This window comes from Callorhinus ursinus, unplaced genomic scaffold (assembly GCF_003265705.2).
Source record: "Callorhinus ursinus isolate GAN/ISIS: 27379988/994484 unplaced genomic scaffold, GSC_fseal_2.0 scaffold28, whole genome shotgun sequence".
In the NCBI taxonomy this organism is placed as follows: domain Eukaryota; kingdom Metazoa; phylum Chordata; class Mammalia; order Carnivora; family Otariidae; genus Callorhinus; species Callorhinus ursinus.
In genome coordinates, this window is record NW_027397090.1 from 16,043,946 (window position 1) to 16,058,077 (window position 14,132).

At 38.6% G+C, this 14,132-nt stretch overlaps 1 long non-coding RNA gene and 1 pseudogene across 2 annotated transcripts in view; both read right to left on the reverse strand.

The window, feature by feature from the left end:
- Positions 1 to 14,132, reverse strand: part of LOC141370203 (uncharacterized) — a 106,924-nt gene that overhangs the window by 59,825 nt on the left and 32,967 nt on the right. The window lies entirely within an intron of this gene.
- Positions 8,741 to 14,132, reverse strand: part of LOC112838590 (uncharacterized) — a 22,528-nt pseudogene continuing 17,136 nt past the window's right edge.

Sequence of the window (14,132 nt, forward strand, 5' to 3'; positions counted from 1 at the left end):
AAAATCATGAATGAAAGAGGAGAGATCACAACCAACACCAAAGAAATAGAAACAATTATAAGAACATATTATGAGCAACTCTATGCCAGCAAATTAGATAACCTGGAAGAAATGGGTGCATTCCTAGAGATGTATCAACTACCAAAATTGAACCAGGAAGAAATAGAAAACCTGAACAGACATATTGCCACTAAGGAAATTGAAGCAGTCATCAAAAATCTCCCAACAAACAAAAGCCCAGGGCCAGATGGCTTCCCAGGGGAATTCTATCAGACATTTAAAGAAGAATTAATTCCTATTCTCCTGAAACTGTTCCAAAATATAGAAATGGAGGGAAAACTTCCAAACTCATTTTATGAGGCCAGCATTACCTTGATCCCAAAACCAGACAAAGACCCCATCATAAAGGAGAATTACAGACCAATATCCTTGATGAACATGCATGCAAAAATTCTCACCAAAATACTAGCCAATAGGATCCAACAGTACATTAAAAGGATTATTCACCATGACCAAGTGGGATTTATTCCTGGGCTGCAAGGCTGGTTCAACATCCGCAAATCAATCAACGTGATACAATACATTAACAAAAGAAAGAACAAGAATCATATGATCCTCTCAATAGATGCAGAAAAAGCATTTGACAAAGTACAACATCCTTTCTTGATCAAAACTCTTCAGAGTATAGGGATAGAGGGTACATACCTCAATATCATAAAAGCCATCTATGAAAAACCTACAGCGAGTATCATTCTCAATGGGGAAAGGCTGAGAGCCTTTCCCCTAAGGTCAGGAACGCGGCAGGGATGTCCACTCTCACCACTGCTATTCAACATAGTATTAGAAGTCCTAGCCACAGCAATCAGACAACAAAAAGAAATCAAAGGCATCCAAATCGGCAAAGAGGAAGTCAAACTCTCACTCTTTGCACATGATGTGATATTGTATGTGAAAACCCAAAAGACTCCACCCCAAAACTGCTAGAACTCATACAGGAATTCAGTCAAGTGGCAGGATATAAAATCAATGCACAGAAATCAGTGGCATTCCTATACACCACCAAGACAGAAGAGAGACAAATCAAGGAGTCGATCCCATTTACAATTGCACCCAAAACCATAAGATACCTAGGAATAAATTTAACCAAAGAGGCAAAGGATCTGTACTCAGAAAACTATAAAATACTCATGAAAAAAATTGAAGAAGACACAAAGAAATGGAAAAACGTTCCATGCTCATGGATTCGAAGAACAAACATTGTGAAGATGTCAATGCTACCTAGAGCAATCTACACATTCAATGCAATCCCCATCAAAATACCATCCACTTTTTTCAAAAATATGGAAGAAATAATCGTAAAATTTGTATGGAACCAGAAGAGACCCCGAATAGCCAGAGGAATGTTGAAAAAGAAAAGCACAGCTGGCGGCATCACAATTCCGGACTTCCAGCTCTATTACAAAGCTGTCATCATCAATACAGTATGGTACTGGCACAAAAACAGACTCATAGATCATTGGAACAGAATAGAGAGCCCAGAAATGGACCCTCAACTCTATGGTCAAGTTATCTTTGACAAAGCAGGAAAGAATGGTCTCTTCAACAAATCGTGTTGGGAAAATTGGACAGCCACATGCAGAAGAGTGAAACTGGACCATTTCCTTACACCACACACAAAAATAGACTCCAAATGGTTGAAAGACCTAAATGTGAGACAGGAGTCCATCAAAATCCTAAAGGAGAACACAGGCAGCAACCTCTTTGACCTCAGCCACAGGAACTTCTTTCTAGAAACATCACCAAAGGCAAGGGAAGCAAGGGCAAAAATGTGAATTTTGGGGATTTCATCAAGATCAAAAGCTTTTGCACAGCAAAAGAAACAGTCCACAAAACCAAAAGACAACCGACAGAATGGGAGAAAATATTTGCAAATGACATATCAGATAAAGGGCTAGTATCCAAAATTTATAAAGAACTTATCAAACTCAACACCCAAAGAACAAATAATCCCATCAAGAAATGGGCAGAAAACATGAACAGACATTTTTCCAAAGAAGACATCCAAATGGCCAACAGACACATGAAAAAGTGCTCAACATCACTCTGCATCAGGGAAATCCAAATCAAAACCTCAATGAGATACCACCTCACACCTGTCAGAATGGCTGAAATTAACAAGTCAGGAAACGACAGATGTTGGTGGGGATGTGGAGAAAGGGGAACCCTCCTACACTGTTGGTGGGAATGCAAATTGGTGCAACCACTCTGGAAAACAGTATGGAGGTTCCTCAAACAGTTGAAAATAGAGCTACCATACAATCCAGCAATTGCACTACTGGGTATTTACCCCAAAGATACAAATGTAGGGATCCGAACGGTATGTGCACCCCGAAGTTTATAGCAGCAATGTCCACAATAGGCAAACTGTGGATAGAGCCAAGATGTCCATCAACAGATGAATGGTTAAAGAAGATGTGGTATATATACACAATGGACTATTATGCAGCCATCAAAAGGAATGAGATCTTGCCATTTGCAATGACATGGATGGAATTGGAGGGTGTTATGCTGAGGGAAATAAGTCAATCAGAGAAAGACATGTATCATATGACCTCACTGATATGAGAAATTCTTAATCTCAGGAAACAAACTGAGGGTTGCTGGAGTGGTCGGGAAGTGGGAGGGATGGGGTGGCTGGGTGATATACATTGGGGAGGGTATGTGCTATGGCGAGTGCTGTGAATTGTGCAAGACTGTTGAATCACAGATCTGTCCTTCTGAAACAAATAATGCAATATATGTTAAGAAAAAAGAAAAAGAAGAAGATAGCAGGAGGGGAAGAATGAAGGGGGGAAATCGGAGGGGGACACCAACCATGAGAGATGATAGACTCTGAAAAACAAACTGAGGTTTCTAGAGGGGAGGGGGGTGGGGGGATGGGTTAGCCTGGTGATGGGTATTAAAGAGGGCACATTCTGCATGAAGCACTGGGTGTTATGCACAAAGAATGAATCATAGAACACTACATTCAAAACTAATGATGTAATGTATGGTGATTAACGTAACAATAAAAAAAATTTAAAAAAATAAAATAAAAAGGTCAATAAAACTGAGCTTGTTCTAAAAAGATAAAACTGACAATTATTTAGCTAGACTAACCAAGAAAAAACAAGGACCCATATAAACAAAATTATAAATGAAAGAGGGCACATTACAATACCACAGCAACAAAAAGAATCATAGGAGACAACTATTAGCAATTAATAAGTAACAAATTCGATAACGTAGAAGAAATGGGTAAAGTCCTAGAATCATACAATCCAACAAGACTGAGTTATGAGAATGAAAATCTTAGTTGGCCAATAATGAGTGAGATTGAAGCAATAATCAAAATCCTCCCAACAAAGAAAAATATAAGACTAGATGGCTTCACCAGTGCATTCTACCAAACATTTAAAGAAAAAAGAATGCTAGCTGTTCACAAACTCTTCCAAAATCTGAAGATAAGGGAAGACTCCCAAACTCAATTTATGAGGTGAGCATTACCTTTATACCAAAACCAAAAGTTACAAATAGAAAGTCACAAATATATGGAAATTGAACATACTCATGAACAAACCATTGGTCAAAGAAGAAATAATAAAAGATGCTACCAGAAAAGAAAATTACAGGCCAATATCCATGATAAACACAGATGTAAAAACCCTCAACAAAATACTAGCAAACTGAATTCCAAGGCATAGTAAAACAACATACACCATGATCAAGGGGGAATTTATCCCTGGGATGTAAGGGTGGTTCAACACATGCAAATCAATAGATGCAATATAGTACATTAATAGAATGAAAGATAAAGCATACAATCATCTCAATAGAGGGAGAAAAAGCATTTGGCAAAATTCAACATCCTTTCATGACAAATGGCTCAATAAAGCAGATACAGAAGGAAAGTAACTCAACTTAATAAAGGCCATATTTGGCAAGCCCACAACTAACATCATACTTGATGGTGAAAAGCTGAATGATTTTCCTCTACGATGAGGTACAAGACAAGGGTGCCCACTTCTATTCAACATAGTACTGGAAGTCTTACCCAAAGCATTAAGGCAGGTAAAAGAAATAAAAGCCGTCCAAATCCAAAAGGAAGGAGTAAACTGTATGCAGATTATGTGATCTTAAATATAAAACCCTACAAAAAATTCCCCAAAAAACCTGTTAAAATGAATAAATGGATTTAGTACAGTTGCAGAACACAAAATCAACATGGAAGTAGCAGCTGTATTTCTACAGATATCAATTAACTACCAGAAAGAGAATTAAGAATACAGTGCTATTTACAATAGCATCAAAACCAAGAAAAGAGGACAAAATTTAACCTCGATGATAAAACATCTGTACGATGAAAACTATTAGACTTTGATGAAAGGAACTGAAGACACAAATAAATGAGAAAAGATTCTATGTTCATGGATTACAAGAATTAATACTGCTAAGATCTAAACTACCTAAAGCAATCTACAGATTTCGTATTTGTTACTCAAAGCCACAGTATTCAAAATACTGTGGTAATGGCAAAATGACAGATATATAGATCAATGGAGTAAACCAGAAATAAAGCCTCAACGTGTAAGGTGAAATGATTGTTGACAAGGGTGCCAAGAGCATTCAGTGGGGAGAGGACAGTCTTTTCAACAAATACTGTTGGGAAAACTGGATATCCACATGCAGAAGAATGAAGTTGGACCCTAACTTTACACCATATTTAAAAAATTAATTGATCAAAGATCTATACATAAGAGCTAAAATTTTAAAACTCTTTGAAGAAAACATAGGGGAAAGGCTTCATGACATTAGATTTGGCAATGATTTATTGAATATGCCAAAAGCACAGATAACAAAAGAAAAAAAATAAACTGAAATATGTGAAAGATTCTATCGACAGAATGAATAGACAGGCAAGCCACAAAACTGGGGAAATATCTGGAAACCATATATCCATCAGGAGAGTAATGTCCTGAATATATAAAGAACTTCTACAATTTAACAACAATAAAACAAACCACCTGATTTAAAAATGGGTAAAAAACTTCAATACACAGTCCTCCAAAGAAGATAGGCAAATGTCAATAAGGACAAGAAAAGATGTTCAATATCACTGATCATTAGGATTAGTATAGCTATTATCAGAGTAACAGAAAATAACATCAGGGAGACTGAAAAAAATCAAAACCCTTGTGTACTGCTAGTGGGAATGTAAAATGCTATGCAGATGCTATGGAAAACGGTGTAATGGTTTCTCAATACACTAAAAATTGAATTACCGTATGATGCAGAAATTCTACCTCCGGGTATGTACTCAAAAGAACTGAAAGCAGATCTTGAAGAATTATTCGTACATCCATGTTAACAGCAGCAATATCCACAATATTCAAATGGTAGATGCAATCCAAGTCCCCACGGACAGATAAATGGATAAACAAAATCTGGTATATACACACAATGGGATATTATTCAGCTTAAAAAATGAAGGAAATTCTTACAGTGATGAACCCTGAAGACATTCTGCTAAGTAAAATAAGTCAGTCACAAGGAGACAAATACTGCATGATTCCATGTATATGATGTACATACAGTAGTCAAATTGGTAAAGACAGAAAGCAAATTGGTGTTTGCCAGGTGCTGGAAGTAGGATAGATTGGGGAGTTAGTGTTTAATGGATATGGAATTTCAATTTGGGAAGATGAAGAAAGTTCTGGAGATGAATGGTGGTAAATGGTTGCACAACACTGTGAATGTATTGAATGCCACTGAAAAGATACTTCAAAAATAATTAAAATGGTAAATTTTATGTTATGCATACTTTTACCTTAGTAAAAAATTTTAAAAAGTTACCAACAAATGTCAAGAAGAAAACACTTCATAACTACCCAATCATGTTTTCTGAACTTATCAGTCAGAGTAGCTTTTGGACACTTCTTTGCAAGTCTTGCTTGGTAACTGTACACCATCTTTTATTTTTTTTTTTAAGATTTTATTTATTTATTCATGAGAGACAGAGACAGAGACAGAGAGAGGCAGAGGGAGAAGCAGGCTCCCAAGGAGCAGGGAGCCCGATGCGGGACCCGATCCCAGGAGTCTGGGATCATGACCTGAGCCGAAGGCAGACGCTTAACCATCTGAGCCACCCAGGCGCCCTGTACACCATCTTTTAGACTATGGGGCAGTTTCAGCTGAGATCCTGCAACCCAGGTAAACTGAGTCAGAAAGTTTCCTATCAACATCCTGGCATAAGCCTGCAACCCAACCTTTCCATTTCTTTTTTCTGTTCCTTCAAGAAGTTAGAATGTAGAAACATATTTCTCTATTCCAAAATACCTGGGCAAAACCATGAATAATATATTCTTTTATCAAACTATACATAAATGAAACTGAATGAAGTATAACCATATAAATCGATATGTATGAATGTTAGGTACGTAACACTGAATCAAAAAAAGCAGGATATATGGCCATTCTAATTAATCTCGAAATCAGCAGAACCAATTACTGTTTACAGATTCATAATTCATGCTATTTTTTAAAAGGCAAATCACTGACACACATACATGCACATGCACACACACACACACACACACACACACACGAGTGCACACCATTTGGAATAGTCAGTAGGGAAAGTATACCAGTGGATACACCGTCATGACCCATACTGTTACTCCTGTTAGGTGGTGGGTTCATAGATACACATTCCATTATACTCCACAACGTGGCATGTTTCCCACATTATCTCTTCATGTACAACATTTCAGTGTCTTAGAAAAAAGAGTCTGAACTACAACTCTGGTGCTGGGAATGGAAAGGATGAGACTGCGTGAAAGAATTACCCCTTTTCTTCTTCCTCAGAACTTGATTTGTCCATAACATGGCAGGGGGCCCCGGGGCCAGGTGCCATATTTGGGGCCCTAAAACCAACCATGAGCATGTTTTCCTCAGACTGGGAACTTTCTGAAATGGTGCTGAGGCCATTCCAAACAAACTAGGTATCCCAAACTCCACTTCTAAACATGGGAAAATCCCTCGCTTCGATAGGTGAATGAGTGCTGATCTGCAATAGTTCTTTGCTTGTGATCATCCCTGTAATCTAGAAACTGTACACTTCAACTTTTTGTGCCTCCACCACAACTGGTTTGAGCTGCATCCTTCCTTCCACCTTACGGAAATTAGCTTAGGCCACGTCAGCCCTTTGAACCTTGAGACAGTGAGATATTTTAGTGACTGAAAGACCCCAAGAGCTGATAGTCTTTCCTACACCTAGGAGGTTCCTTCATGTCATTTTTCTCATGTCAGAGATGATTTTAAATGAGCACTGGGTGTTATACATAAATAATGAATCACAGGACACTACATCAAAAACCAATGAAGTACTGTATGGTGACTAACATAACAAAAATAACTGATTAGATCACACATTTACAAGTTTTAAATTGCTGTTCTGTTTTTGTACTTTTTTTTTCAATTAGTTTCTATAGATGGCAAGTTATAAACTGGTTTCATTTAGTGTTACTAATATAAACTTTTCTTTTAAAGAGAAATGCATTTGTAAATCAAACTATGAGTTGCTTTAAGTAAAAAATCAAATAATGTAGTTAGCCTTTACATATGTTAAAGATTATAAAAAAACTGCAAGGAAGGCTTGGTCGAGAAACCCAGACTTCACCCAAATCCTTAGTGTCCCCAAATGTGCTCTGGCAACAGAACTCCCATTTGCTCCCACACATCTCAAGACGGTTGCTGTGGCCTGGAGCCTGTATCTGTGAACACCAGGGGGCGATATCTGGACTGTCCTGGAAAAGGGCCAAGGAGGGGAGCCCCAAGCTCAGAGCACTGCAAGGATTCCTCTCGCTCGGATGCCATCCCTCCTTCAGATCTCTCCCTTTCCCTTCGAGTTCCTGTCATCTCCACACTCCTGCCTCTTCTTTCCCCTAATTTTATCCGTAAGCATCTCTTGGGAGGTGTGCATTATCTGAACACAGAAGGGAACTGACATTGCTTTGTTTCCACCACATGCACCTTAATCCTTACCACAACCACGCAAGGTGGGAGCTGCTGTTACACTTCACAAACGAGGGAACGGAGACTCAGGGAGAGGAGATCACTGGCCCAGGAGGTAGCTAAGTCACGATTCCAACCTGGGACTACAGGTTTGCATGGACCCACTGAACTCCTGGTTCTCTATCGGGGTTCTAAGATCCAGGGAGGGCTGTTGTTTACACATACTCTCTGGAAGGTCTCAAAAAGCATTCTTGTATTAGCAAACACATGGCAGAGGTTTTGTGGGGCCAGGCGTGGGCAGGGGCAGGCCAAACTGGGCAAATATTCATGCAAATGGCCGGCCCTGGAAAACTTACAGGAAAACAGTCTGAAGTCTGTAACACAGAACAGCTATAGTTCTCTTGTGTACTGGATTTGCAATCAATGATTTCCTTTGCTCAGTATGTTCACATAAGGCTTTCCTGTGTGTGATCTCTGAGGTTTGACTTCAAGATCTAAGTTTTTCCACATTCTTTACACTCAGAGGGTTCCTTTCACTGTGTGAATCTCCTGAGGGTTTCTTAAGCCTGATTTATGACTTAGAGCTTTCCCACATTTATCCCATTAATACAGATCTTCCCCTTTATGAGTTTCCTGATGTCCTCTGAGGACTCATCTATAGGTGAAGGCTCTGCCATGCTCATTACATTCACAGAACTCCTGTATGAGTTCTCTGTAGTAACCTTAAGACAGATTTCTCACTAAAAGCTTTCTCACATTTGTCATATTTAGAGAGTTTTTCCCTTTTATGAGTTTCCTGATGTCCTCTGAGGATTGATTTATAGGTGAAGTCTCTGCCACACTCATTACATTCATAGGGTTTTCCCCCCCGCTGTGTGAGTTCTCTGGTGTAACCTTAAGCTAGATTTCTTGCTAAAAGCTTTCGCACATTCATTACACTCCTAGGGTTTCTCTCCTGTGTGAATCCTTTGATGTACTCTTAGGCCTGACTTTGCAGTGAAAGCCTTTCCACATTCATTACATTTGTATGGTTTCTCCCCTGTGTGAGTTCCCTGGTGCATTCCTATGCTTGACTTCTGGTTGAAGGCTTTTCCACATTCCTTACAGTCATAGGACTTCGCCCTTGTGTAAATTGTCTGGTGTTTTTTGAGGGTTGAATTCTGGGCAAAGGTTTTCCCATATTCATTACATTCATAAGGCTTTTCCCCTTTGTGAATGGTCTGATGTGTTTTGAGAGCTGACTGCTGGACAAATGTTTTTCCACATTCACTACATTCATAGGGTTTCTCCCCTGTATGAGTTCTCTGATGTACTCTCAGGCCTAACCTCCAGCTGAAAGTTTTCCCACATTCAACACACTCATAAGGTCTCTCCCTTGTGTGAGTTATCTCATGTTTCCGTAGGCCTGACTTGTGGCTGAAATCCTTCCCACATTCGTTACATTTGTAAGGTTTCGCCCCTGTGTGAATTCTCTGGTGAATAAGGAGGTACAATTTTTTACGAAAGGATATTCCACATTCACTATAGTCATAGGGTTTCAACCTTGTGTGAGTCCTCTGACATACACTGCAGGCTGACTGGTGGCTGAGGGTTCCCCTGCATATATTATGATCACAGAATTTCTCTGTTGTGTGAGTTGAATTATGGCTGAAGTTTTGTCCACATTCAAAGGGTGTCACGTCTGCATGATTTCCCTGGTTTACTCTTAAGTGTGACTCCTGGTTGAAACTTTGCCCTCCTGTGTCAGTTCTCTGAAAATGAGCAAATGAAACTTGCCATAAATGTCTGTCTGATTTCTTGGTTCTTCTCTACAAGGTTATCATATTGGCAATCTTCTAAAAATGAGAAAATTAAAAATATCTTATGAACCTTAAGATCCATTTCTTATGGGAAGGAGCCCATATATGTATAGTCTGTTATGTATTTTGACTCTTTGGTTCTAGTCCTATCACACAAGATTGATTAATTTGAAGGATATATCCCCTATATTGCTTTCATTTGAAAAGAAATTGCTGGAGTGGAAAAAAAAAGAAAACAAACCGGCAATGAATACATATGTACATGTGACATTTAAAAAATGTGATTTTTCAAAATTACATAGAAAGGAAGTACAGGAAAGGTACAATGAGTTCGGGAACTGGAAACATCTAAGAATAAGATAAATTCAACAAAGATTACGGGAAGTATGGACAGGACTGTCAGTGAGTAAGGCTTTCAAGGTATACATGAGAGGGTAGGATCAGGGATGAATATCCAGGTCTATGTTCTTACACCGCCAAATACAGACTACAGCGCAGGAAACTCATTAGTCTCCATGATTCTATTTGAAGTTTCTTTCTTTCCTTTTCCCCTCTAGTTTACACATCAACACCAAATGCATTTATAATAGCACAATTTCCTTCCAATTGAAAAAACAGGCCTATACCTCAAACTCAAACTCTCCTGGTTGTTATTCACAGGAAATGAAATGCACTAACGAGAAGAGCCATCTCTCAGTCTTGGCTGAGTTCCCTGCTCTATGTTAGCTCTGGGGCCTTGGTATATTGTATCAGGGTTGTTCAATAACGATACTTTCCTGACCATCACATTATAAGTTTTCTATCATGCTTACTCTCTCGCAACAAATCCATCCCCAAGTAATCCATAAGTCAGCATTCCATCTACGGGTCAATGTACATAGTTTCTACTGGCTTCTAGAACCTTAAGGACTATGTTTCATCCTGCTTCTAGAAACTTTAGATATTTTTTATATTCATTTAACATAAAAGCCTTTGCTTTTACCTTTGGTATGCTTAACTGCTATTACGCAGTGGCTACCCACATTCCAGCAACAATTTCAGGCCTATGCTGGAAATTTAACATGGTCCCTAAAACCACTGCCCCAGGTTCCATCAGATAAGAGTCATCTGGAAAACAATGTTTTACACCAATTCAGGAACATTAGCTGTTCAAGCTAGCATTACAGAAGTCCACCATATTTTTGGGGTGTAGTCTGGCTAGACTACTTGACACCCCTTAAATGAGTCATTCCAAAAAAATCTTGCCCTATATTATTTCTTTTTTTAGCTCAAATTCTACATAATCTTCAGGGCAAGACTATTTCCTCAAGTTAAAAAAAATGCCTTCTTATATCTCTCCATGAATTTAAGCACCATTTACTTTAAATCTGAAAGCAATTAAGCCTATTCCATTCATATGAACAATGGATACATGAAGAGCAGTTACATATATGGGGACACAATTTTTTCAAGTAAATTACTATCACTGCAATCACAGTGCATTTTAAAATTGATGACATCACATCCATTTTCTCTTTCCTAGCCAGATCTATTTTATCTTTTAACTGATGGTATTTTAAATGCTATGAAATATATTTTGTGCAGTTTTGCTTTCCTTTATCTAAAATAGAACACAGATTCTCTAATTTTCCTTGCACCCCTCCAGGATACAGAGAAGGGTCCTTGAAATACAGTGTGCCTGGAGCTACCTAGGCCTCTCTGTGACACATCAGCTCAGACATACTGCCAATGTATACCGGTTAACTCACAAGTCACAGAAATCTGACTAGGGCATTTGCATTCAATATGGAATACCTTTCCCCTAAAAAGCATTAGTGTCAATCTCAATGTAATTACAAAATATCATATATTACATTCCAGACTAGGAAAAGTAAGAAAGAATATTCTTCTTGGTAGAACACACACACACACATACACACACATTTAGTTTTTACTGTGTCCAAGTATTATTAATACAATATCTTCCTTTATGTAGATTTTTGGAATGTGCTTCTTCACGCCAGGTTTCTTAGATCCAACCACATTACAGCTATATAATTGTCCACTGTCTGAAGATACCTTTAAGTTTTTTCATAAATAAATATGGAAGTTATTTCTAGGTTTGTACTTTTTTAAAAGCCTTGATGCCATGGAAAGTCTGATTCATGTCTTCTGCTGAACATACTCAAGTCTTTCCAGAGAATAAACCTGGAATGGATAGCTGTCACAGGGAATGTGCATGCTCAACTTTATGAATACGCTAAAACTTTTCCCAGTAATTGTGCCAATTTACACCACTGCCTGCCTTGTGGACATTTCTCTTGCATTATCTCTTAATTATTCCTGGTACTAATGGAATGAGTCCAAAATCATTGTACTGTGGTCTGAATTTGCATTCCTGAGACTGCCATTAATGTTACATATTTTTCATGTTTATTAGCCATTTTTACACCCTGTTTGTCCTTTCTTTCTAATGAATTGTCTGACTTTATATTCGCAATTCTTAGAAATTAAATAACGTAAGTCTATTTGAATGCCAAATTACATACCAGGAGATGAGCCAGTGAGCAAAACAGTAAAAAAAAAAAACCCTTCTTGGAAAGCAATTGCTCCAGTAGAAACAGGCAGACAGTAAACAAAACATAATACATACTTGATATACGGTGTATTAGGAAATGAGTGCTTTGAAGGAAAAAAAGGGGGAGAAATGGACTGCCTGAGTTCACTGTCATGGGCAGCCATACTGACGAGACATGTAAGATCTGGATTCTTTATTTATTGAGGCAAACCCTCTGTGACAGATATTCGTAGCAAGTATTATCTCCCATTGTTTATCTTGTAACCATCAAACTCTGAAACCACAAAATTCTTCTGTGCAGTTTAAAATATGACATAGAATGAACACCTTTGGAGTCACCATCCACATCCAAGAGCAGAGCAGGACCACATCAGGGAAGACCCACATATTGTTTCTGGAGCAAGACTTTCTTCATGCTTACACATCATATCGCTTGTAAAATTCACATCAGTACCTTCCTGACTTTTCTTTAGAGTTTGCAGACTCTGCATACGTCCCTAAAAATATACAATTTAACTTTACCAGCTGCTTTATAAAAATTGAATCCTATAGCTTGCTATAATCATTTTTGTTTTGCTCTTTTGTGCAATATTGTGTGCAAGATTCCCCCATGATTTGGCTATAGTTTATAAGTTAGTACATTATCTCTGATGTGTAACACTCCATCAAATAAATGTAATTTACTTTTGCACTCATCTGTTGATGGGCGTTTGGCTTGTTTACACTTACCATATGAAGCCCACCATTTTCTTTCTTTTTTTTTTATTTTTATGTTATGTTAATCACCTTACATTACATCATTAGTTTTGGATGTAGTGTTCCATGATTCATTGTTTGCGTATAACACCCAGTGTTCCATACAGTGCATGTCCTCCTTAATACCCATCACCGGGATAACCCATCCCCCCGCCCCCTCCCCTCTAGAACCCTCAGTTTGTTTTTCAGAGTCCATCGTCTCTCATGGTTCATCTCCTCCTCTGACTTACTCCCCTTCATTCTTCCCCTCCTGCTATCTTCTTCTTTTTCTTTTTTCTTAACATATGTTGCATTATTTGTTTCAGAAGTACAGATCTGTGCTTCAACAGTCTTGCACAATTCAAAGCACTCGCCATAGCACATACCCTCCCCAATGTCTATCACCCAGCCACCCCATCCGTCCCACCCCCCACCACTCCAGGAACACTCAGTTTGTTTCCTGAGATTAAGAATTCCTCATATCAGTGAGGTCATATGATACATGTCTTTCTCTGATTGACTTAGTTCACTCAGCATAACACCCTCCAGTTCCATCGATTTCGTTGCAAATGGCAAGATCTCATTCCTTTTGATGGCTGCATAATATTCCATCGTGTATATATACCACTTCTTCTTTATCCATTCATCTGTCGATGGACATCTTGGCTCTTTCCACAGTTTGGCTATTGTGGACATTGCTGCTATAAACATCGGGGTGCACGTACCCCTTCGGATCCCTACATTTGTATCTTTGTGGTAAATACCCAGTAGTGCAATTGCTGGATCGTGTGGTAGCTCTATTTGCAACTGTTTGAGGAACCTCCATACTGTTTTCCAGAGTGGTTGCACCAGCTTGCATTCCCACCAACAGTGTAGGAGGGTTTCCCTTTCTCCACATGCCCGCCAACATCTGTCGTTTCCTGACTTGTTAATTCTAGCCACTCTGGTGTGAGGTGGTATCTCATTGAGGTTTTGATTTGGATTTCCCT